Source organism: Orcinus orca, chromosome 4, assembly GCF_937001465.1.
Source record: "Orcinus orca chromosome 4, mOrcOrc1.1, whole genome shotgun sequence".
Taxonomy (NCBI): Eukaryota; Metazoa; Chordata; class Mammalia; order Artiodactyla; family Delphinidae; genus Orcinus; species Orcinus orca.
Genome location: NC_064562.1, coordinates 68,637,108 through 68,661,634, shown reverse-complemented (window position 1 = coordinate 68,661,634; position 24,527 = coordinate 68,637,108). Strand labels below are relative to the sequence as shown.

The following is a 24,527-nucleotide window of genomic DNA, read 5'->3' as shown; positions in this document are numbered from 1 at the left end:
ATTCTTCCTCAGAGTGACTTTGGGCCAAGACTTGTCAGACTCATTTTAACAGAACCCCATGACTCTTTCTCTTTACCAAAATCCAGACTCCAAACTCAAATAAATCCTTCATATGGTCTAGTTACTTAAGTTTATGTATACCTGAACATGTAAATGAAAAAAAAAATGAGAGGGCTTTCATGAATTTTTTAAAAACCCTATGAATATAAGCTAGAAATTACAGAAAACCAGAGACTAAGGATACGTAAATAGAGGATGAGTGGATGTCGGTCAAAATACAACCATAACTATTTCCTTCCTATATAAAAGGCCTTCATTCACCCTACGCAAAGAGTATTAACAGTGTGTATCATCAAATTTCATGATATTACTTACCTTTTAATAGCAATTTGAAGAATAACAGGGAAAGAAGGAGGAATGAAACATTATACAAAATTATCCACTGAATGGAGCCTTTCATGCACTCAAGGTATGTCTTTAATAGTCATTCTTAGAAATTAGAACACTCCCTAACACCATACACAAAAATAAGCTCAAAATGGACTCGAGACCTAAATGTAAGACCGGACACTATAAAACTCTTAGAGGAAAACATAGGAAGAACACTCTTTGACATAAATCACAGCAAGATCTTTTTTCATCCACCTCCTAGAGTAATGGAAATAAAAACAAAAATAAACAAATGGGACCTAATGAAACTTCAAAGCTTTTGCACAACAAAGGAAACCATAAACAAGACGAAAAGACAACCCTCAGAATGGGAGAAAATATTTGCAAATGAATCAACAGACAAAAGATTAATCTCCAAAATATATAAACAGCTCATGGAGCTCAATATTAAAGAAACAAACAACCCAATCCAAAAATGGGCAGAAGACCTAAATAGACATTTCTCCAAAGAAGACATACAGATGGCCAAGAAACACATGAAAAGCTGTTCAACATCACTAATTATCAGAGACATGCAAATCAAACCTACAATGAGGTATCACCTCACACCAGTTGGAATGGGCATCATCAGAAAATCTGCAAACAACAAATGCTGGAGAGGGTGTGGAGAAAACGGAACCCTCTTGCACTGTTGGGAATGTAAATTGATACAGCCACTATGGAGAACAGTATGGAGGTTCCTTAAAAAACTAAAAATAGAATTACCATATAATCCAGCAATCCCACTACTGGGCATATATCCAGAGAAAACCATAATTCTAAAAGACACATGCACCCCAATGTTCATTGCAGCACTGTTTACAATAGCCAGGTCATGGAAGCAACCTAAATGCCCATCGACAGATGAATGGATAAAGAAGAGGTGGTACATATATACAATGGAATATTACTCAGCCATAAAAAGGAATGAAATTGAGTCATTTTTTGAGAAATGAATGGATCTAGAGACTGTCATACAGAGTGAAGTAAGTCAGAAAGAGAAAAACAAATATCATATATTAACGCATGTATGTGGAATCTAGAAAAATGGTACAAATGAACCGGTTTGCAGGGCAGAGGTTGAGACACAGGTGTAGAGAACAAATGTATGGACACCAAGGGGGGAAAGCCATGGGGGGGTGGGGATGGTGGTGCTGAATTGGGCGATTGGGATTGACAAGCATACACTGATGTGTATAAAACTGATGACTAATAAGAACCTGCTGTATAAAAAAAAATAAAACAAAATTCAAAATTAAAAAAAAGTCATTCTTAGAGCCAATCAGTTTTAAATTAATTGATCTCTAAGAGGGAAAAATAGTATCTTAGAGCAAAAATTTGTCTTTCATTCAAATATTTATTTTCTTTATACTGTTTTTCTGAAATCATAAATTTTATTCTGCAATCCTTTGCCCTAAACTGTGGTGTGAAGAAAATGTATTCAGAGTTATCCACCTCTTTGTTTCTGAGATACGACAATCTGTCTTACCTGTGTCCTTCTGTGCAATGTGGAAGCAGAGTCAGGAGGAATATATTTGTGGATTCAAGTCTCTTAGAAACCTATAGTAGATATGTCACATTGCATAACTAGTAAAATAGCAACTAGACCACAGGCATTTTTACCAGCCAACAAACCATTCCATAGTTCTTTACATATTTAGCAATGTCATAGCAATGAAGCATCTGATGGCCACAAGGATGAGTATGCTAAAGAGGTATAGTGCCAGTGTGGCTAGTCATGGGTGGTTCAAGTCCCCTGGCTTGAACCAAGTTCTTTTATGCCTGATAATATCAATGCATGGATGCTTAAGGATAGTAATCTGATAATTTACGGAAACCCTCAAAGTTATACCTAGATTATGTCTCTGTAATGCTAAAGCGATACTTTCATTGGCCAGTTTATTGGGTTGTACATAACAACAGACCAATGTTAAACTAGTGAATGAGCTAGTTATCAGAGTAAACATAGCTATTTTGTCATTTGTGGATCCATTTCCTCCTATCATGTATTGTTTTGAAGGTACCCATGCACCTTAGTTTGTTTAAGCTGAGAAAACAAAGAGCATTAATATAATTAATTAACCTTTGGCCTCTATTTCAGCAAAAAGAGATCATGCAGAGCTCCTCTGAAGAACAAGCTATCACCATTCTGTCACTCTCCTTTATCTAATTTTCTTAGCAAAAATGTGATTTGTTTTTCACCAGCCTATCTGTCCCTGTCTTTGAAATCCTTTTTTTATCTCCCCTAAACCTTTTTTATTGAATGTCATCATGTAGTGGTTGTTTCTCAGTCCCATCTTATCCATTGTTTTGCAGTGGAAGAGACCATCTCAGCCAAACTAGCATTGGCTTTTAACCTGGTGTTGCACTCATAGGGTTGGCAGAGTTGATTCCAGGATGCAGCCACAAGCATGAGGAAGAGGCTGTAGATAACTTCCTGCACTTCAGCTGGTTGGAGAGTACCACTCCCACTCTGAACAACATCTCGCCTTCCCTCCAAAGAGTGTACTGTACTTGAAGCAAAACAGTTACACACAAATGGCTATGCATATAATTGTTTGCCAAAGAAATTTCTGGCCCTTCCCTTTCCCTTAACTGCCTTAGGGAAGAATCTTTTCTCTAGCTTAGTTTCCACATGATGTTTCTTTTGAGAAAGGGGACTGGGACAAGAAATCTGTCATGTAGTTAAGCAGGCAAGAAATATTATTAATCCAATTTTGTTTGAGAGTTGTTTGTCCATATGATTACTTAAAAGTCAAGTTTAGTTTCAAAAAACCTTTTTTTTTTCTGAAATTACTTTTGGGGTAATATTTAAAATGAGAGATTGTAACTCTGTAAAATGCATAGGGAATAAAGCATTCCAGTGTACACAGAAAAGGCAAATTTTTAATCAAATAAAGTTTTATGAAATGAAAAACAAAGTCCTCTATAAGATGTTTCGCACCTGCTACAACTATCTCCTATGCTAGGGATAGTTTTCCTGGCCATTGACATGAGGATCTGCTAAGCTTTACAATACATAGTGATACATATAGCAAAAACCAGAGATATGGTTTTTACAATTAAAAGACAATAACAATGCTAAAACAATCTTTATTGTTTAATGTATTGGGATATACAATATAGACTAGTTAATGTCGTTAAACTAGTGAGTGAATGAGGATAACATTTTTGGACCCATTTTAATTTTAAAACATTTTTTTTAATTAGTCTTTAAAAAACATTTTTAAGATTTATCAGGCTGCCAATGTCCTTGCCCCCACGGTGAGCCACAGCCACCCTCTGCCTCTGCAGGAGACCATCCCACACTAGCAGGAGAGTGTGGATTATCTGATTCAGGAGCTCTGAAGACCCAAATACAGTATATATTTTATTTATTTCAGTAATGTGATCAGCAAGAGTAATGTGAAGTCATTAGCTGAACCTGATGAACAGGAAGTTGTGGCTGAGGTTCAGGAATTTTATGGTGATTACATTGCTGTGAATCCACATTTGTTTTCCCTCAATATTCTGGGTTGCTGCCAGGGTCGAAATTGGGATCCAGTCCAACTATCCAGAGCAACTCAAGGACTGACAGCTCTCCTTTTATCTCTGAAGAAATGTCCCATGATTCATTACCAGCTTTCATCAGAGGCAGCAAAGAGACTTGCAGAATGTTAAGCAAATGATAACTAAAGAATATGAACTGTTTGAATTCCGGCAGACTGAGGTTCCTCCCTTGCTACTTATTTTAGATCGCTGCGATGATGCCATCACCCCATTGCTAAACCAGTGGACATATCAGGCCATGGTCCATGAACTACTGGGCATAAACAACAATCGGATTGATCTTTCCAGAGTGCCAGGGATCAGTAAAGACATGAGAGAGGTGGTCCTATCTGCTGAAAATGATGAATTCTACACTAACAATATGTACCTGAACTTTGCTGAGATTGGCTGCAACATAAAGAATCTCATGGAAGACTTTCAGAAGAAGAAACCAAAAGAACAGCAAAAACTAGAATCAATAGCAGACATGAAGGCCTTTGTTGAGAATTACCCACAATTCAAGATGTCTGGGACTGTATCAAAGCACATGACAGTGGTTGGAGAGCTGTCTCAGTTGGTCAGTGAGTGGAATCTGCTGGAGGTTTTGGAGGTTGAGCAAGAACTGGCCTGTCAAAATGACCATTCTAGTGCTCTCCAGAATGTAAAGAGGCTCCTGCAGAACCCCAAAGTGACAGAGTTTGATGCGTGCAGCCTGGTGATGCTTTATCCTCTACATTATGAGCGACACAGCAGCAATAGCCTACCAGGATTATGATGGACCTTAGGAATAAAGGTGTTTCTGAGAAGTATCGAAAGCTTGTGTCTACAGTTGTTGAATATGGTGGTAAACGGGTCAGAGGAAGTGACCTCTTCAGCCCCAAAGACGCTGTGGCTATTACCAAACATTTCCTCAAAGGATTGAAGGGAGTAGAAAATGTATATGCTCAGCATCAGCCTTTCTTACATGAGAACCTGGACCATCTCATCAAAGGAAAGCTTAAGGAAAACCTGTATCCTTATCTAGGCCCCAGCACACTCAGAGACAGACATCAGGATATCATTGTGTTTATAATTGGAGGAGCCACCTATGAAGAGGCTCTAACAGTTTATAACCTGAACCGCACCACTCCCGGAGTGAGGATTGTCCTGGGGGGAACCCCTGTGCATAACACGAAAAGTTTCCCAGATGAAGTTCTTGCTTCTGGACTGCACAGCCGAAGCAAGGACAGCTCTCAAGTTACATCAAGGTTAGCAAGCAGAAGATGAAATGGTGATAGAGAGGTGAGAAGAATGGCACAACTTCCCCTCTTGCCTCACTGCAGGCTTTCTCCACTGACCAGAGGGGTGTTGGAGAAGAGCCTTGGGTTTTGTACTTCTTGTTATAAACCATCTCCAGGTAGCCTGCTGATTCCTGAACTGTTGGCACAGACACCAAGACTCCAGTGGTGAGTTGAGAATAAGTCTGAGCCCATTCCAACCCACTTTTCTCATGTTTTCTTTATCAAATAAATAAATGTATTCCTTGTATTTGATAGCCCACACAAAAAAAAGATTTATGAATTTCATGTTGAGGGATCACCTTTCAGTCTTCTGAACAGACTCTTCCTGAGATATGAATTAAATGTGTTTATCTACACTCTACCTCTTTACAAATAGACACCCCAAGATGTATAAATATATTGATAAAATAAGGATCAAATTCAAGAAAAACTACAAATGCAAATATACTATCTCTCTATATTGTTTATACTTGCTTTGATAGAGCTGGCAATTTGGCTTTGAACTTCCTGGCAGTAAGGATAACAACAGAAACTTAGATAATTCTCATTATAGAAAAGAAAAAACTTTTTGGTCTAGCTTGATCCAAAGGTAGAACTTGAATTACCTTAACTAGGGATACTATGTTCCTTAGATGAACATTCCTAAATATCACTTCTCTCAGAAGACCTTTATAAGAACAGAAAAGGAGATTCTGAGTTCATATTCTTGACAAAGGCCTGGAGAGTTAGGATTATGCATTGCTGATTGAGGGAAGATTAATTTACTTTGTTACACCAAAGAGGCAATTGACAATATCGATACTTTATCAAAACTGAGGAGCTGGAGGAAACTTTACTTTTAAATAACATAAAACCCCATGAGATTATTATTTTAGATTAGTGCACTTTGACTCCTTATTAGCTCCTGTGTAGTTTGTATTATTATGTCTCATAGTTTGCTGGATTCTATAATGTATCTCAATAGGTGCATAAATGCACCATAGGTTAATATTTATTCCAATAAAAGCTTCTATCCGTGATGTGCCAAATCTCCTTTTCATATTCCTTAAAGAAATCTTGGTACATACGATCATTTTCTATTAATTATAGTCTAATTTTAAACCTTTGTCTAGTGTAAAACTTCAATAGTGAATCTGATATAAATACAATCACCTCCTTTTCCCCTTAACGCAAGCATAAACTATGACACTGGCTGCTTGAAGTAGAGAAGTTGGAAGGAGGTCTGGCTCCTCCTCCTCAGCGCTTATTTCTTCTAGCTTGGGGTCAGACAGAGGAGATAGGGTAGTAGAGATTTTACATAATCAGCTATGTGTCGGTGTGGGAAAGTGTCCCTGGTCTTTCTCTGGTTCAATCCAGTTATGTCTACTGCTAATAGATTCTGTTATTGAGAATTCTTTGCTGATGATGTGCTTGGTTTTCTTTGGATGGTGTTCAGCTTTATCCGAGCCTACCAATCACTGAGGAATCCCTCAGGGAAAAGTAACCATGTCCACTTTGGGCTTTGACACTGGTTCTGCTCCTGACTCCCTCGCCTCACTGAGCAGCTATCTTGCCCCTTTCCTTTCCTCTGTGCTGCTTCAAATATAGTCAAGGTAACCACTGACATCATCTTCTGAACCCTCCAAGAGCCACAGAACACCGGCATGGGATAGAGGGGGCTATGTATTCCCTCTCAGGAACAAACTCCAGTCCCTTACTTCCCTGTTAATGTGAGCTAATGCAGTGAGCTCCTCCTCTTCAAAAATCTGAAGACTAGAAGTGAGCAGCTGTCTTTGGTTCACATGTGGTGCTTAAACATCAGATGGCAAATGCTTAACTTCCCCAAGAAGACTTTCACAACAGGGCTCTACCATAGCAGCTCCAGGTGGACCTCTCTTGCTTCTTGCAGACACACACAAACATTCTTTACACATGATTCTCCCAATGGGCAGCCATAATTTGGCTTCAGGAAGAGAAGAGAATAATCTCTCTTCTTCCCTTGGGAAGAGGAGAAACCTTTTCCTCTGAGGTCTGTGATCTTCAGGAGTTACTGGCTCTTACCACTCTTCTCCCTAGTTTTCTCCTTATACATATGAGGAGTTGAGTGCTGGTTTTTGTTAGGACAGCAGGTTATTTTACCTCACAGTGTGCCCACCCTTGGTGGAGGGTAGTGACTGACCCCAATTTTTGGCATCTCTTCGGAGGTTTTCATACGAAGGGTATTACTTAGTTCTTCTTTTCAATTATAAGCAACAGAAAAAGTCCTACTCAACAATATAAAATCTTTTTTACAAATATATCTAGTATGTCCCCTAATTTCTATAATATTTTATACTTCTTGAGGTATTTTTTATCAAAATGCTCCATCATTTTTGTTGATTCATTGAATATATCTATTAATCCAAAATTATTTGCCTACTCCTACCTCATTTCCAAATATAGATGTCACTTCACTTTACCACCACATGGGCCTTCTGTTTGCTCTTGAACACCTGAATTCAGATCTGCCTCATGGCCTTTATACTTGCTGTTCCCACTTTCTAGAATTTTCTTCTCATTGATTTTCCTAGCACTTACTCTCTCACTTTACTCATATCTATGCTCAAATATCATCTCCTCAAAAAAGTTCTGACCATTCCATCTGAAACAGTCTGTCCCATTAATATCCCCCCATCACTCTTCATCCCATTAGCCTGCCTTTTCTTCAAAGTACTTATTAATTGTTAAAATTATTTATACATGCGTTTGTTTCTTTTTTATTGTCAATTTCCTTCATTAGAATGAAAGCCCTTAAGCTGAAATCTTTATCTTGTTCTCTTTGACTCTATCCCTAGGACCTACAGAGCACCTGAAACATAAGCACTCAAATACTTGTTGGACAACTAGGGCACCTACCAGGCACCGGTAGGGGACCATGGACACTTAAAGGGATGGGAGGAGCCTCCAGTGACTGGCTTGTGGGATCTTGGTTCCCAGGCTGGAGGTCAGGCTTGAGCTCCTGTGGTGAGAGTCTGAGTCCAAACTGCTGGACTAACAGAGAACCTCAGATCCCAGGAAATATCAACTGGACCTCCTGGAGGTCCTCATCTCAACACCAAGACCCAGCTCTATCCAACTGCCTACAAACTCCAGTGGTGGACGTCTCAGGCCAAACAACCAGTAAGACAGGAATACAGCACCACCCATTAAAAAAAAAAAAAATGAAAGGACAAAAAAATTTGTTACAGGTGAAGGAGCAAGGTAAAAACATATAAGACCAAATAAATGAAGACGAAATAGGCAAACTACCTGAAAAAGAATTCGGAGTAATGATAGTAGAGATGATCCAAAATCTCAGAAAAAGAATGGAGAAAATACAAGAAACATTTAACAAGGATCTAGAAGAACTAAAGAGCAAACAAACAGTGATGAACAACACAATTGCTGAAATTAAAAATATTCTAGAAGGAATCAATAACAGAATAACTGAGGCACAAGAACAGATAAGTGACCTGGAAGATAAAATGGTGGAAATAACTGCCAGGGAGCAGAAAAAAGAAAAAAGAATGAAAAGAATTGAGGACAGTCTCAGAGACCTCTGGTACAACATTAAACACACCAACATTCGAATTATAGGGGTACCAGAGGAAGAAGAGAAAAAGAAAGGGTCTGAGAAGATATTTGAAGAGATTATAGTTGAAAACTTCCCTAACATGGGAAAGGAAATAATCAAGTCCAGGAAGCACAGAGAGTACCATACAGAATAAACCCAAAGAGAAACATGCCAAGGCACATATTAACCAAACTATCCAAAATTAAATACAAAGAAAAAATATTGAAAGCAACAAGGGAAAAGCAACAAATAACACACAAGGGAATCCCCATAAGGTTAACAGCTGATCTTTCAGCAGAAACTCTGCAAGCCAGAAGGGAGTGGCAGGGCATATTTAAAGTGATGAAAAGGAAAAAGCTACAACCAAGATTATTCTACCCAACAAGGATTTCATTCAGATTTGACAGAGAAATTAAAACCTTTACAGATAAGCAAAAGCTAAGAGAATTCAGCACCACCAAACCAGCTTTACAACAAATGCTAAAGAAATTTCTCTAGACAGGAAACACAAGAGAAGGAAAAGACCTACAATAACAAGCCCAAAACAATTAAGAAAATGGTAATAGGAACATATATATGAATAATTAAATGCTCCAACCAAAAGACATAGACTGGCTGAATGGATACAAAAACAACAGCATACATATGCTGTCTACAAGAGACCCATTTCAGACCTAGGGACATATACAGACTAAAAGTGAGGGGATGGAAAAAGATATTCCATGCAAATGGAAATCAAAAGAAAGCTGGAGTAGCAATTCTCATATCACATAAAATAGACTTTAAAATAAAGACTATTAAAAGAGACAAAAAGGACACTACATAATGATCAAGGGATCAATCCAAGAAGAAGATATAACAATTATAAATATATATGCACCCAACATAAGAGCACCTCAATACATAAGGCAAATGCTAACAGCCATAAAAGGGGAAATCGACAGTAACAAAATCATAGTAGGGGACTTTAACACCCCACTTTCACCAGTGGACAGATCATCCAAAATGAAAATAAATAAGGAAACACAAGCTTTAAATGATACATTAAACAAGATGGACTTAATTGATATTTATAGGACATTCCATCCAAAACCAACAGAATACACTTTCTTCTCAAGTGTTCATGGAACATTCTCCAGGATAGAGCATATCTTGGGTCACAGATCAAGCCTTGGTAAATTAAGAAAATTGAAATCATACCAAGTGTCTTTTCCGACACCAATGCTATGAGACTAGATATCAATTACAGGAAAAAAAAACTGTAAGAAATAAAAAAAATGGAGGGTAAACAACAGGCTACTAAATAACCAAGAGATCCCTGAAGAAATCAAAGAGGAAATCAAAAAATACCTAAAAACAAATGACAACAAAAACACGATGATCCAAAACCTATGGAATGCAGCAAATGCAGTTCTAAGAGGGAAGTTTATAGCAATACAATCCTACCTCAAGAAACAAGAAAAATCTCAAATAAACAATCTAACCTTACACCTAAAGCAAGTAGAGAAAGAAGAACAAAAAAACCCAAAGTTAGCAGAAGGAAAGAAATCATAAAGATCAGATCAGAAAGAAATGAAAAAAGAAATGAAAGAAACAATAGCAAAGATCAATAAAACTAAAAGCTGGTTCTTTGAGAAGATAAAATTAGCCAGACTAATTTTAGCCTAAGAGAAAACGGGAGAAGACTCAAATCAACAGAATTAGAAATGAAAAAGGAGAAGTAACAACTTACACTGCAGAAATACAAAGGATAATGAGAAATTACTACAAGCAAGTATAAGCCAATAAAATGGACAACCTGGAAGAAATGGACAAATTCTTAGAAAACCACAACTTCCAAGACTGAGCTAGGAAGAACCAGAAAATATAAACAGAGCAATCACAAGCACTGAAATTGAAACTGTAATTAAAAATCTTCAAATAAACAAAAGCCCAGGATCAGATGGCTTCACAGGTGAATTCTATCAAACATTTAGAGACAAACTAACACCTATTCTTCTCAAACTCTTCCAAAATATAGCAGAGGGAGGAACACTCCAAAACTCATTCTACGAGGCCACCATCCCCGATACCAAAACCAGACAAAGATGTCACAAAAAAAGAAAACTACAGGCCAATATCTATGATGAACATAGATGCACAAATCCTCAACAAAATACTAGCAAACAGAATCCAGGAGCACATTAAAAGGATCATACACCATGATCAAGTGGGGTTTATCTCAGGAATGCAAGGATTCTTCAATATACGCAAATCAATCAATGTGATACACCATGTTAACAAATTGAAGGATAAAAACCATCTGATAATCTCAATAGATGCAGAGAAAGGTTTTGACAAAATTCAACACCCATTTATTATTAAAAAAAACCCTCTAGAAAATGGGCACAGAGAGAACCTAACTCAACATAATAAAGGCCATATATAACAAACCCACAGCCAACATCATTCTCAATAGTGAAAAACTGAAACCATTTCCTCTAAGATCAGGAACAAGACAAGGTTGCCCACTCTCACCACTCTTATGCAACATAGTTTAGGAAGTTTTAGCCACAGCAATCAGAGAAGAAAAAGAAATAAAAGGAATCCAAATTGGAAAAGAAGAAGTAAAACTGTCACTGTTTGCAGATGACATGATACTATACATAGAGAATCCTAAGGATGCTACCAGAAAACTACTAGAGCTAATCAATGTATTTGGTAGAATAGCAGCATACAAAATTAATCCACAGAAATCTCTTGCATTCCTATACACTAATGATGAAGAATCTGAAAGAGAAATTAAGAAAACACTCCCATTTACCATTGCAACAAAAAGAATAAAATACCGAGGAATGAACCTACCTAAGGAGACAAAAGACCAGTATGCAGAAAACTTTAACACACTGATGAAAGAAATTAAAGATGATGCAAACAGATGGAGAGCTATACCATGTTTTTGGATTGGAAGAATCAACATTGTAAAAATGACTCTACTACCCAAAGCAATCTACAGATTCAATGCAATCCCTATCAAGCTACCAATGGCATTTTTCACAGAACTAGAACAAAATATTTCAAAATTTGTATGGAAACACAAAAGACCCTGAATAGCCAAAGCAATCCTGAGAAAGAAAAACGGAGATAGAGGAATCAGGCTCCCAGACTTCAGACTATACTACAAAGCTACAGTAATCAAGACAGTATGGTACTGGCACAAAAACAGAAATATAGATCAATGGAACAGGATAGAAAGCCCAGAGATAAACCCACGCACATATGGTCACCTTATCTTTGATAAAGGAGGCAAGAGTATACAATGGAGAAAAGACAGCCCCTTCAATAAGTGGTGCTGGGAAAACTGGACAGCTACATGTAAAAGAATGAAATTAGAACACTTCCTAACATCATATACAAAAATAAACTCAAAATGGATTAAAGACCTAAATGTAAGTCCAGACACTATAAAACTCAGAGGAAAACATAGGCAAAGCACTCTATGACATAAATCACAGCAAGATCCTTTTTGACCCACCACCTAGAGACAAATCGGACCTAATAAAACTTAAAAGCTTTTGCACAAGAAGGGAAACCATAAAAAAGATGAAAAGAAACCCTCAGAATGGGAGAAAATATTTGCAAATGAAGCAACTGACAAAGGATTAATCTCCAAAATATACAAGCAGCTCATGCAGCTCAATATCAAAAAAACAAACAACCCAATCCAAAAATGGGCAGAAATCTAAATAGACATTTCTCCAAACAAGATATACAGATTTCCAAGAAACACATGAAAAGATGCTCAACATCACTTATCATTAGAGAAATGCAAATCAAAACTACAATGGAGTATCACCTCACACTAATCAGAATGGCCATCATCAAAAAAAATCTACAAACAATAAATGATGGAGAGAGTGTGGAGAAAAGGGAACCCTCTTGCACTGTTGGTGGGAATGTAAATTGATACGGCCACTATGGAGAACAGTATGGAGGCTCCTTAAGAAAATAAAAATAGAACTGCCATACAATCCAGCAATCCCACTACTGGGCATATACCCTGAGAAAAGCATAATTCAAAAAGAGTCATGTACCACAATGTTCATTGCAGCTCTATTTCCAATAGCCAGGACATGGAAGCCACCTAAGTGACACAAAGCCACTTTGTGTCACAGTGGGAGACAGTGGGAGACTACTGGTATAATTAGGGAGCAGGCCCACACACTCAAGTAAAAATAGTAACAGGTAACACTTATGGAGTGTTTACCTGTGCCATAGCCTCTTCTAAGGACTTCACACATTCATTGATTTAATCTTCACAACAACCCTATAAAATAGGCATTATTACCATCTCCATTTTTCAGACAAGGGTACTGAGATACAAAGATTTATGTAATTTTTTGAAATTGTATTTTATTATGATAAGAACACTTAATGTGAGATCTTACCTCTTAATAAATTTTTAAATGTCTAATACATTATTGTTTACTATAGGTACAATATTGTACAGCACATCTCTAGAGACTATTCATCTGTTTAACTGAAACTTTATGCTCATTGATTAGTAACTTCTTATTTCCCCAGCCCCTGGAAAGCACTATTCTCTTTGATTCTATGAATTTGGCTATTTTAGATTCCTCATATAATTGGAATAATAAAGTATTTGTCTTTCCGTGACTGAATTATTTCACTTAGCATCATGTCCTTAAGGTTCACCCATGCTGTCACACATTTCAGAATTTCCTTCTTTTTTAAGGGTGAATAGTATTCAGTTGTATTTATATACCACTTTTTCTTTGCCCATTCATCTGACTATGGACACTTAGGTTGTTTCCACGTCTTGGTTACTGTGAATAGTGCTGCAATGAATATGAGAGTGCTGATATCTCTTTGGGACCCTGATTTTAATTCTTTTGAATAAATACCCAGAAATGGGATTGCTGGGTCATATGGTAGTTTTATTTTTAATGTTTTGAGGAACCTCATACTTTTCTACATAGCAGCTGTAACATTTTGCATTCTCACAACAGTGCACAGAGCTCCAATTTCCTCACATTCTAACCAATGTCTTTTTCTCTTGTAATAGCCATCCAGGCAGGTGTGAGGTAATATCTCATTGTGGTTTTGATTTGCTTTTCCCTGATGATTAATGATGTTTTTATCTTGTATATCTGTTGGCCATTTGTATGTCTTTAGAGAAATGTGTATCAAATACTTAGCCCATTTTTATAATCAGGTTACTAGTATTTTTGCTTTTGAGTTGTAGGAGTTCCTTATGTATTTTGAAGGTTAACCCTGTATCAGATAAATGGTTTGAAAATATTTTCTCTCATGTTTTTTAACTCTGTTGATTGTTTCTTCTGCTGTGCAAAAGTTTTTTAGCTTGATGTAGTCCCACTTGTTTATTTTTGGTTGTGTTGACAGAACTTATGTAACTTAACCTAGGTGACACACTGGTGTCTAATCTTGGATTTGAGCCAAATGAGTCTAGTTCTAGTTTATAGGCTGAGTTAACTACCATAATTTAAAAGTGCACTTTTACCTTCTAGATTGGTGGTTTTCCACCTTTAAATTATGTTTGATAAGTCATTAAATTCAAGACCAAAAGTATTGCCATTTTTGAATCTATAAATCTAATCATAAGGAGAATATATATATATATATATACACATATACATATACATATATATGTAAATTATCTAAATTGCCTTAGAGGAGGAGTTCACTATTCAACATCCAAAGATACAAAGTCTTAGTTGGTTTCTTTTTAAAATTTACCTATAGTTTTTTGTAAGCCTCATTCTAAAAAAGAGATAGGAGTAGATATTTAACAATATTAATAATTTGATGGATGATAGTATAGAAGATATTTTCTAATACTAGAAGTGTCCAAATTAAATGAGGTTAAGTGATGCTAAATTAATTGAACTTGAACTGTGGAACCTAGAATAGCTATTTAAACAAGTTCTAGCAGGTTGTGTTTGGCACATATGTCTCTGTTTGGAAGTTACAAATGATTTTGATTACAGTGGAGGGAAAGGTTAACTGATACTGCAGTCTCTTTTAAGGAAATAACTTTATTTTATTCATCTTTTATTCTGCAAAGCATCTAGCACAGTGCCTAGTACAGCAGGATCACTCAAAAGCATTTGCAAAATTACCAGAAATATTGTTGTAAAATACGATGTTCTGCTTGTTTAAAACTGGCCCTAAGTGAACAACTCTTGGTTTTTCTCTAAGATCACAAACAAGGCTATTTTGGTCTCTGAAAGCCACAACTTCCTGTCACCATCCCAAATCTTAATTTATTACAGTAATATGTTTTCCTACGTATTAGTGGCTCTGTTTGGGCCTAATAAAGTTATAACAAAATACACAAGTGATAATGAGATCTGCCCTCTGTGTGGAATATGTGGAAGTATGAGATACAAATTATTAAAAATAGAACACCTGAACAGGCTGTCAGAACTGCTATGCCATTTTTTCATTGTCTAAAAAAGATTTAAGGGGGAACATCCAGTATCAAGAGTCACTCTACAGCATTTTTGTGTCTGATATATACCTGAAATGGAAGAGAAAGGAGGGCTAACAGTGGAAAAGAAAAAGTCCAAATATAGAACAGTCTTTTGCTTAAGTAACTTGAGGTGCAGGACTATACATCTGTAGAAGAGCATGGAAAGGGTAGGCACAGGCCTTTCTTCATTTGTTTTCTCATTCGACTCCATTCCGCAGCCCTGATTAACTGCATGGACAAGGCCTATCCCTCTATCTCCGCCTTAGAGGAGTTCACCATTGCTTGGGTGTGTTTGTTTCTGAATTACTCAGTGGGAAATCAGTCTCACATCTTATTCACCTAATCAAGATGATTTCAGAATAAATGCCAACGTCACCACCACTACCTCATTCTTTTGTTGGGAAACAAGAAAGAAAAAATAAACAAAATTTTTGAATACCGAGAGAGTATAGTCTTAAAGATAGAGTAATCAAAATAATCAGTTGACTATGAAAATTAAACTAAATTTTAATCCATTTAATACACATATTTCTTTAAAACATTTATTATATTTAAATACTATACAGAGTTCTGAGGTTAGAAGGTAGAATGATTAATTGCTTTTTGCAAGCAGGAAGGCATAGGAGGAGAGGCAGATAGGGATGGAAGCTCCACCTGTGTTATGAAACAAAGGGTTAAGGAGAAAGAGAAAATGGAGCAACTGATTCTGCTTGGCAGAGATTTTATAGAAGGCCAAAGACTCACCAGTGATTAAGATTTCACCAAGATATAAAAAAAATTCATTCTGGGAAGAAGAAACAGCACGAGTAAATAGTACTGAGACTTGAATAAAATACACAATACACTTGTAAGATGTTGACAAAAAAAATTCAGTCTGAAAGGAATACAATTGTTTTTTTCTAATTTCTCCCCGTAAGTAATCAAAGTCTTTGTGCTAGTCCCTTCTTGCTGGATCAGTGTAATAAGCAACTCTGGAAACAATTTCCCATACTGAATGCCACTTTTGACTATCCCTTTACTTCTAAGAAACCATTCTGTGTGGTTGAACCAGAGTAAGTTTTCATTCAAATAGAGAAAATTACCACCAAGCTACTCCTTCCTTGTCTCCCCTCTCGTTATACTGCATCACATTCTTGGAAGACATTCCTGAGCCCCTTAAGGAGCCCTGCTCTGAGCTTCATAGGATGCTATACTTCATGTTATGTGCACTTCTCAGCCCATTTTATAATTGTCTGTATATCCCTGTGTCCCTAATGACAGTGAACTGTGTCTTTTCTTTTAACTACACTATTCCCAAGGCCTAGCTAAGTGCCAGACACATAGTTGGCACTCAATAAAGATCTGTTAAACGAACACATATCTTCAACCTTGTGTTTTTGTGGGTCCAAGATCTTCCTGCAGGATACTGGGCCAGACCTGGTCAAGATGAGTCAGTAGGGCTGACAACCAAGGATTAGTCCCTAGGGTAGGGTACACTAACTGAGGAGGTCTGCAGTGGAGAAAAGTAAGAACACTGAATTCCGAAGTCCTTCAAAAGAATGGGGTTTCAAAGTCAAGGAAACAAAGTCAGAGGGAAGAATCAGGGTCTGAAATGCAAAAAAGCCTGCGCCTCTCAAAAGGCTGTGCCTCTCAAACTGGGGACCTTGTGTTCACAGGGGTATTTGTCAGGGTGCCTCGGAAGACAGGAAGCCATAAGACCAACATGGACCATCTCCCTACAGTATCAAATTTATTAAACCGTGAGTAATTTAGAACATTCTATTTCTAATAAACATAGACTAAAATGCACATTTTCACGGATTTTAAAAGTAAAAATGAAATTTCAAAAGAACTCTATGCTTTCAAGTGAGCCACTTTATTTTGATACCAAGTTCCTAGAGTCATGTGCTTTTCCTCTTGATGTTGGGGATACTGCAGCACAAATTTCTGAGAAGGATAGGCAGGCTAAGAAGCTGAGCAAAACCAAACTTTCAAAGAAATACATTGGACACAATTTGAGAAGTATCTCAAGCACCTGGTAAGAACAATATTGGGCTATCCTTAGCTTAATCATACTGATTTGCATAAAGGTGAATTCTATGGATTAGAGAAAATAAGTAGGTGACTAGATCCTAACATCTTTTTAACTAAAATCAACTTTTTTCTTATTACAAAAAAATGCATGAAACAAGATTTGTCACAAGTTGATAATTGTTGAAGCTAGGTGATGGATACCTGAGGGTTCATTATACTATTTCATTTATTTTTGGATTGACTTGAAATTTTCCATACTAAAAGGTTAAAGAGACAACAACAATGCATACTTAGTTATAGAAGACTATTACATGCAGGTAAGGAAAAGGAAAACATGTAAAAGAAATGTAATTCCATTGCCCAATGCTATCATACTGTGGGATTAATTTTCTATTCAAAGATAGACATTAGATAGATATTTTTAAAACTGTATTTGACTCTCCAAATGCATTTCACCTATACTCCATTGAATGGCAATACTCTGGTTTGGGAAATTGATATTAGCTCAGTGAGTAAGCCTGACTATTCTAAAGAGAGTCACATTCCCTTTGCCAACTATGAGCTTAGAAATCTGAATATGATGCAATTCTAGCCAATGATAAATGAGGAGGTGGTTGCTAGAGACTTCTAAAAAGGTTCCTCTTCAGTCTTTACAGCAAGTGATAGCCATTCTCTTCTTCTCCATCTGAGTGTTAATGAGGAATCAAGTAGTTATACCAAATGGCACCTGGAATCCATCTTACAATTATTTGGGGAACTAGCTGGAGGATAAAGCAGATATTTTGAGTGATAGAGCAAAGAGAAACAAGCTCTGCCTATCGTGGTTTCCTTGATAACATTGTTAGGTTACTGAATCAACCAACTGTAAAGCCTGCCCTGTCTCTGGACTAGATCAATTGGATTAACACATCTAATTAATAATAAATACATCATTTTAAATTCATTTTGAGTTGGATGTTCTGTTACTTGCTGCCAAAACTATCCTAACTCACACATTCAGTTTAGTCTTTTTGTCTACTTAAGTATATATATCATGAACATCTGCCCATGTCAACAAATTCATTTCTACAGCATCATTTTGAATACCCATACAGTATTCTATTGTGCACTTATACCCTTCCAACATCTCCAAAGTTTAATTGCAATCTTCTTGTACTATCAAATGCATGAAGTTCTTTATCAATGAATCCATTAAGGACATGATCTAAATATCAGTACCCTTTCTGAAGGCAGGACTACCCCTCCATTGAATGACCACTATAATAAGATAGCAACAATGTTCAAAACCATTGTATCTAAGTTCAAGATTTGACACCAAGTTAGCAGTTCTTTCTTATGAATCCATGGGAAGTTTTACATGGTACTGTCTTCTTTTCCACTCTTAATCAGGGAAAAGGTTACTATAACCCAATACTAGAACAATTTTGCCACCTCATATAGGATGCTATGCAAAGTTCCTTCTCACTGAGCTGCAGGAAAAGGTAGGGCTCAGTGTCAAGAGATTTGTTATGACTGTCTTCCTGGTATACTCATGCATCATTCAGAAGGGTCAGAAAATAGTGACCTCTTATTTCCCTGCTTATTGTAGGGAAAGACAGGTATTAAGAAGGTCCCATTTAGGGTTTTTTAAGCTTGATATGTCATGTTAACCAATTATTCTTTGACTGGTTGCAATCTTTTCAAAAAGGATATTGTATTACGACATTAGGATTAGGATTATCTAAAGAGACTAGACAATAATTTCTCTTTTAACCCTAACATTCTTATTCATTATTAAGGACTCCTAGTATGGGTGAAGAAAATGTGAAAAGGGGCAATAGTTTAAATATGAATAGTCACTTCAATTGTCATATCAAATACCATATCATGATAAAAAGAACATGATTAAACCATAAATATTGCAAATATTGGTGTTCTACTAAATTTGAATGCATCTGTGCTAATTCCCCGGTTACTTGCCTTAATTTAAGGTGAGTGTTGTCAAAATCTCAATTACTGGGCTTCCCTGGTGGCGCAGCGGTTGGGAGTCCGCCTGCCGATACAGGGGACGTGGGTTTGTGCCCCGGTCCGGGAGGATCCCACATGCCGCGGAGCGGCTGGGCCCATGAGCCATGGCCACTGAGCCTGCATGTCCAGAGCCTGTGCTCTGCAACGGGAGAGCCACAGCAGTGGGAGGCCCACATACCGCCAAAACAAAACAAAACAAAAAAATCTCAATTACTCGTATCATTTTGGATTTCATGCACAGGCAGGTATTTTTTTCTTATTTTTTATAAATTTATTTATTTATTTTTGGCTGTGTTGGGTCTTCATTGCTGCACGTGGGCTTTCTGTAGTTGCAGCGAGCTGGGGCTACTCTTCATTGCGGTGCGCGGGCTTCTCATTGCAGTGGCTTCTCTTGTTGCGGAGCATGGGCTCTAGGCATGCAGGCTTCAGTAGTTGCAGTGCATGAGCTCACTAGTTGTGGCTTGTGGGCTCTAGAGTGCAGGTTCAGTAGTTGTGGCACACGGGCTTAGTTGCTCTGTGGCATGTGGGATCTTCCCAGACCAGGGCTCGAACCCCTGTCCCCTGCATTGTCAGGTGGATTCTCAACCACTGTGCCACCAGGGAAGTCCCAGAAAGGTAAATTTATGTCCTATCATACTCTTTTGTTCTAATAAAAGTCTTGCTGAATTAGCAAGTGTCCTAATCCAGATTATTTTATGAATATAAGATTAAAAGAAAAATTATTGGCATAAAATAGAACCATAGTGGATATTCACTACAATCTATTCTTCCATTGCTTAGCACATATCCAGAGACATGCTTATACCTCTAAAAATGTCTTCACCAAGCGTAACTCATGTGCCACCAAAAACACCCACCTCCTGCCCATTGGGAAACTACATAAAGTCATTCTTTTAGACCTTCCCTCATACAATGTTTTGAGCTCAGTGTTCTTCAAGTCCAAGCTTTCTGTACAATATCCTTCAGTACAGCTGACTCTACTGTGAAGTTTCAAAATATCGGTCATGGATTAGACAATGAACTCACTCTTCTTCAATCAGGGTCCCAAGAAGAAATAGATGGCACAACTAAATAGATTATTTTCAGGGAGGATTGTTTATAAAGAGACTATTTTCTAAGGTGTGGATGTGGGGGAATTATAAGGTATAATGTAGGAACCCGAGGTTTTGTAGCAGCTAATCTGTAGCTCCTAGGCCAGAAGTCAAAGGAGAGAAAGAGTCACATAGAGTGATTTGGCTTGAGATGAGCAGTGACCTTCAGTTGAGGGACACAGAAGGCAGACTTGCAGGGAGGGAGCCAGGAGGTAAGTACCCTTACCTCATCCTTTCCCAAGTCCCTGATCTACTGCTCCTATGCCTCCCTATTGGCTGAAACTAAATGGAAGTCAGAAGGTGTAAGAATCTATTAATGTTGTCTAAACAGGTCTGCCTCCCAGGACAAAGGTAGAATAAGAATAAGGCATAGAGAAGAATAAGAATAAGGTAGAGAGGGGTGAAGGATAGACAGTGGATTCAGAAGGGCAAATAAAAACACACCAAAGACAGAGTACCTATAATAAAATATCTTATTTTAAAAGAAGGGGGGGGGAAATGATCTTTTGTTAAGAGCATGTACTATAAAATGTCATTAACTTGCTTTCTTGGAAGTAGAGGAAACATTCTTGATGAGCCATTCTGCACCTTGGAGCTCCCTTGTTTACCACTGTTTCTCCAATGCCTGATCTAATAGTTATTACCTACGAGGCATTTGGTACTATTATTATTGAATACATGAGTCAAACTCCGAATCGGTCTTTCTATATCTGATCTTGTTCTCATGAAGTACATTATCCCACTTCTTACTAGGATGATCATTCTCAAATGCCAATCTCACCATGTCACTCTCTTGCTAAAATTTCTTCAATTACTATTTACCATTTGAAGAATAAATTTAAAATTTATTAGCATAATATCTAATGCCTTTCCCCTGCCTGCCTTCAGCCACATCATTGGTCATGGCATACTTTGCACTCTGATCTACCTTCCCTTTAATCAACATATCTTTATAAATGCTCTGCTTTTGATTAAGATCTCTTTTCCCTTTCTTAGTCTGGCTGAACTACTCATCCCTCAGAAGTTAATTCATCTTTCACCTTTTCTAGGTAGGTGTTCTCCATCAGTCTAGATTAGATGTCCTTCCTAATCTGTACTTTCCTTAGCTATAGCACCTATTATGTTGTATTAGCATTTTTAATATATGTTTTATTGTTTTTATTATTAAAAAATGATACTGATCCACTGTGAAAATTTCAAAAAAATATAGAAAACCAGTTTAAAGAGAATCAAATTAGTCAAATCTGTTACTATGCCAGATATTCACTTTGTGCCCACAAGTGAACACATTTTGCTATATATCCTCCTCCCTATGTGTGTTTGTGCCCCTTCTTACTTTCCACAATGCGGGCAATTATCTTTTTTAAACTATAGATTATTCAAACCTTTCCTCTCCTTAATAGTCTTTTAAAATTTCATATTGCCTTTAGGGAAAGATTTTATGCCCTTACTATAACCTGTAAAGCCAGGAAAGATCTGGTCACTACTTACCTTTCCATATTTACTATATGCCACTCTCCCCACCTCTTCCTCCTCATGCCACATTGGAGTTCTCACCTTTTTATACATACCATGGTCTGTCCACCTTAGAGTTTGTCATTCTATTCGCTCCGCTGTGAACACTTTTACTCCAGCGCTTCATGGAAGTACCTTGTATTTATCATTCAAATCTCACTTTAGAAGTTACATTTTCAGAGAAGTGATTTTCTAATCTACTTTAGCTCTGGAAAAGCTGGTATAGCATTTCTTACATCTACTTCATAGCAGGCATACTACTTGGAATTATGTGTTCAGTACCAGTTTCCCCACCACCAAATTTATGAACTCCATATGTATGTCTGTCTTACTCACCTCTGTATTCCCAGTACCTACCATGTACTTGAAGTATTTCAGGTGCTCAGCATTGCTTAGAGGAAAAATAATAGAATATGTAATAAAAATGGGTTTTTATCTATTTTTTATTTAACAATATTTTATGGATATCTTTCCATATCAGTAAACCTAGGTCCAATGTCAATTTTGGTGGTTCATTGTATGTATTTCTCATCTCACATCATTATTATTTTCTCTTTCCCTGTATATTTTCCTAACTAGACTATGATCTTCTTTAACACAGGGACTAGACCCCTTTCTCTATAGCTCCAGTGCCTAGCATGTAGTAGGAATTCAATACATATTACTGAACAAATGAATGAGAAAAATTTACAACCACAGCAATAATGGTTTCCAATTGCTGAGAACTTTCTATAGTGTGCTGAGCACTATACTAAGTTCTTTATATGTTTAGCTCACTTAACACTCACAACAAGTATTAGCCCAATTTACAGATAAAGAAACAGAAGCCTAGAGAAGATAAATAACATACCACAAGTCTCCCGGTTGGTAAATAGCGTAGCTGGATTAGGACACAGGCCGTCTGGCTACAGATCTGAGTCCATAAAGGGAATCAGAAAGAGATTGCTGGTCAGGCTAAGGGGACATTAGCAGTGACTTTCAAGACAGAAGATCTGTGAGGCAGAGGTTGTTTTGGGAGTATGCTGAGGACAAAAGTAGGTTTTAAACAATGGTTCAAAAAATCAGAACCACTGTATCAGGGATGAGCATAGGGAACAAATGAGAAATTAGTGAAAGGAATGGCTGAGGATGCAGCAGGGCAGCATTCCCGAGAACCATGGAGGATCGAAGTAAGAGGTCTAAGTAAAAGAGAAGCATGATTGAACTTGGTCTTGTATGTAAGAAAAAGGCATAAGTCCCACCAAACAAGGACTTTCCATGAATACCCATGGAGCCATAGTGACAGTGAGTGGTCCCTTCTATAAACCGGTCTGAGATTTGAAATCCTTTCCTTTAGGCTAGTTATCAAAATATTCAAGGCACAAGAAATACAAATCCCTAAGAACTTTTTCTGGGAACTCTTTTTCTGTGTTCTCCATTATTCCATATTGTTTGTCAGTTCTTGATATCATATCCATAAAAAGCTCATTCTTCTTACCAGTAGTAGACATTTTATCTAGGGTATGGTATACTTAAGGATTTGAGACAGTTGTCAAATGATAAACGTTTTCATTTTCCTTACTTTGAGAGGTAAAAGATAAGAGCTGTAACAAGGTACTTACTTGGATGTAGAATAATAACTATGAGGATAGATACAATACAAATACAATTTATTTTCTAAAATAAAAGCCTCTTTCAGTCAGTTAATAAAAACTCAGAATACATGCACATGCAGAGTCTATTTCTCACTTGCTTTTGATATGTAAGAACTGAAGAAAACTTAGAAATAAAATTGCACAAATGCAGGAACAAATCAACAGGGTTGAATACAGCTAAACTCTCCATGCCAAATACCTACAGTTAAAAAGAAATGTTTTAATAAGAGATCTAGTCTATTAATAACTTTTAAAATGTTTTTGTTTTTTTTTTTTTTTTTTTTTTTTTTTTTACGGTACGCGGGCCTCTCACTGTTGTGATCTCTCCCGTTGCGGAGCACAGGCTCCGGACGCGCAGGCTCAGCGGCTACGGCTCGCGGGCCCAGCCGCTCCGCAGCATGTGGGATCTTCCCGGACCAGGGCACGAACCCACGTTCCCTGCATCGGCAGGCGGACTCTCAACAACTGCGCCACCAAGGAAGCCCAGGGACGATTCTTGATTAGGCTCCAATTATGTTTTCTGGGGAGAACTCCATTATCCAATGTTCTCAACCTCTGGAAGGCTCCTCCTTGTCTGTTATCCTCCTCGACTGCAAATGGACAGATCAGGGCCTGCAGGAGAGAGGGGCAGAGAGGGGTCAGAGGGCTCTGGGGCCTCAGCAAGCAGGGGCAGTGGGGAGCTCCTGGACCCTGATGGGAGTGGGGCCCCTAATGTCGAAACCAAGGAGGGTCAGAGGGCCCCAGGGTGGGAGTGCTGATAATCATAGCCCATTTCATGCATGGGGGAATCCGGAGACCCAGAAATGCCAGAGTGCCCCAGGAGCCTGTAGTCCCCCTGGGGCGGTGGTGGATGGTGGCAGAGGCTCACTCATTCAGGGCCTCTTCCAGGTCCTAGAGGCACCACCTAAGCCTCCTTTAGGTCCTCCTGCACCCGCAGCTCATACTGCCTCTGCAGCTCCTCTGGCA

General features: G+C 37.7%; 1 pseudogene; it reads left to right on the top strand.

Moving 5' to 3' along the window:
• The first annotated feature begins 263 nt into the window (after nucleotides 1-263).
• LOC101276834 (vacuolar protein sorting-associated protein 45-like) lies at nucleotides 264-5,433 on the top strand (annotated as a pseudogene).
• Nucleotides 5,434-24,527: the final 19,094 nt, after the last annotated feature.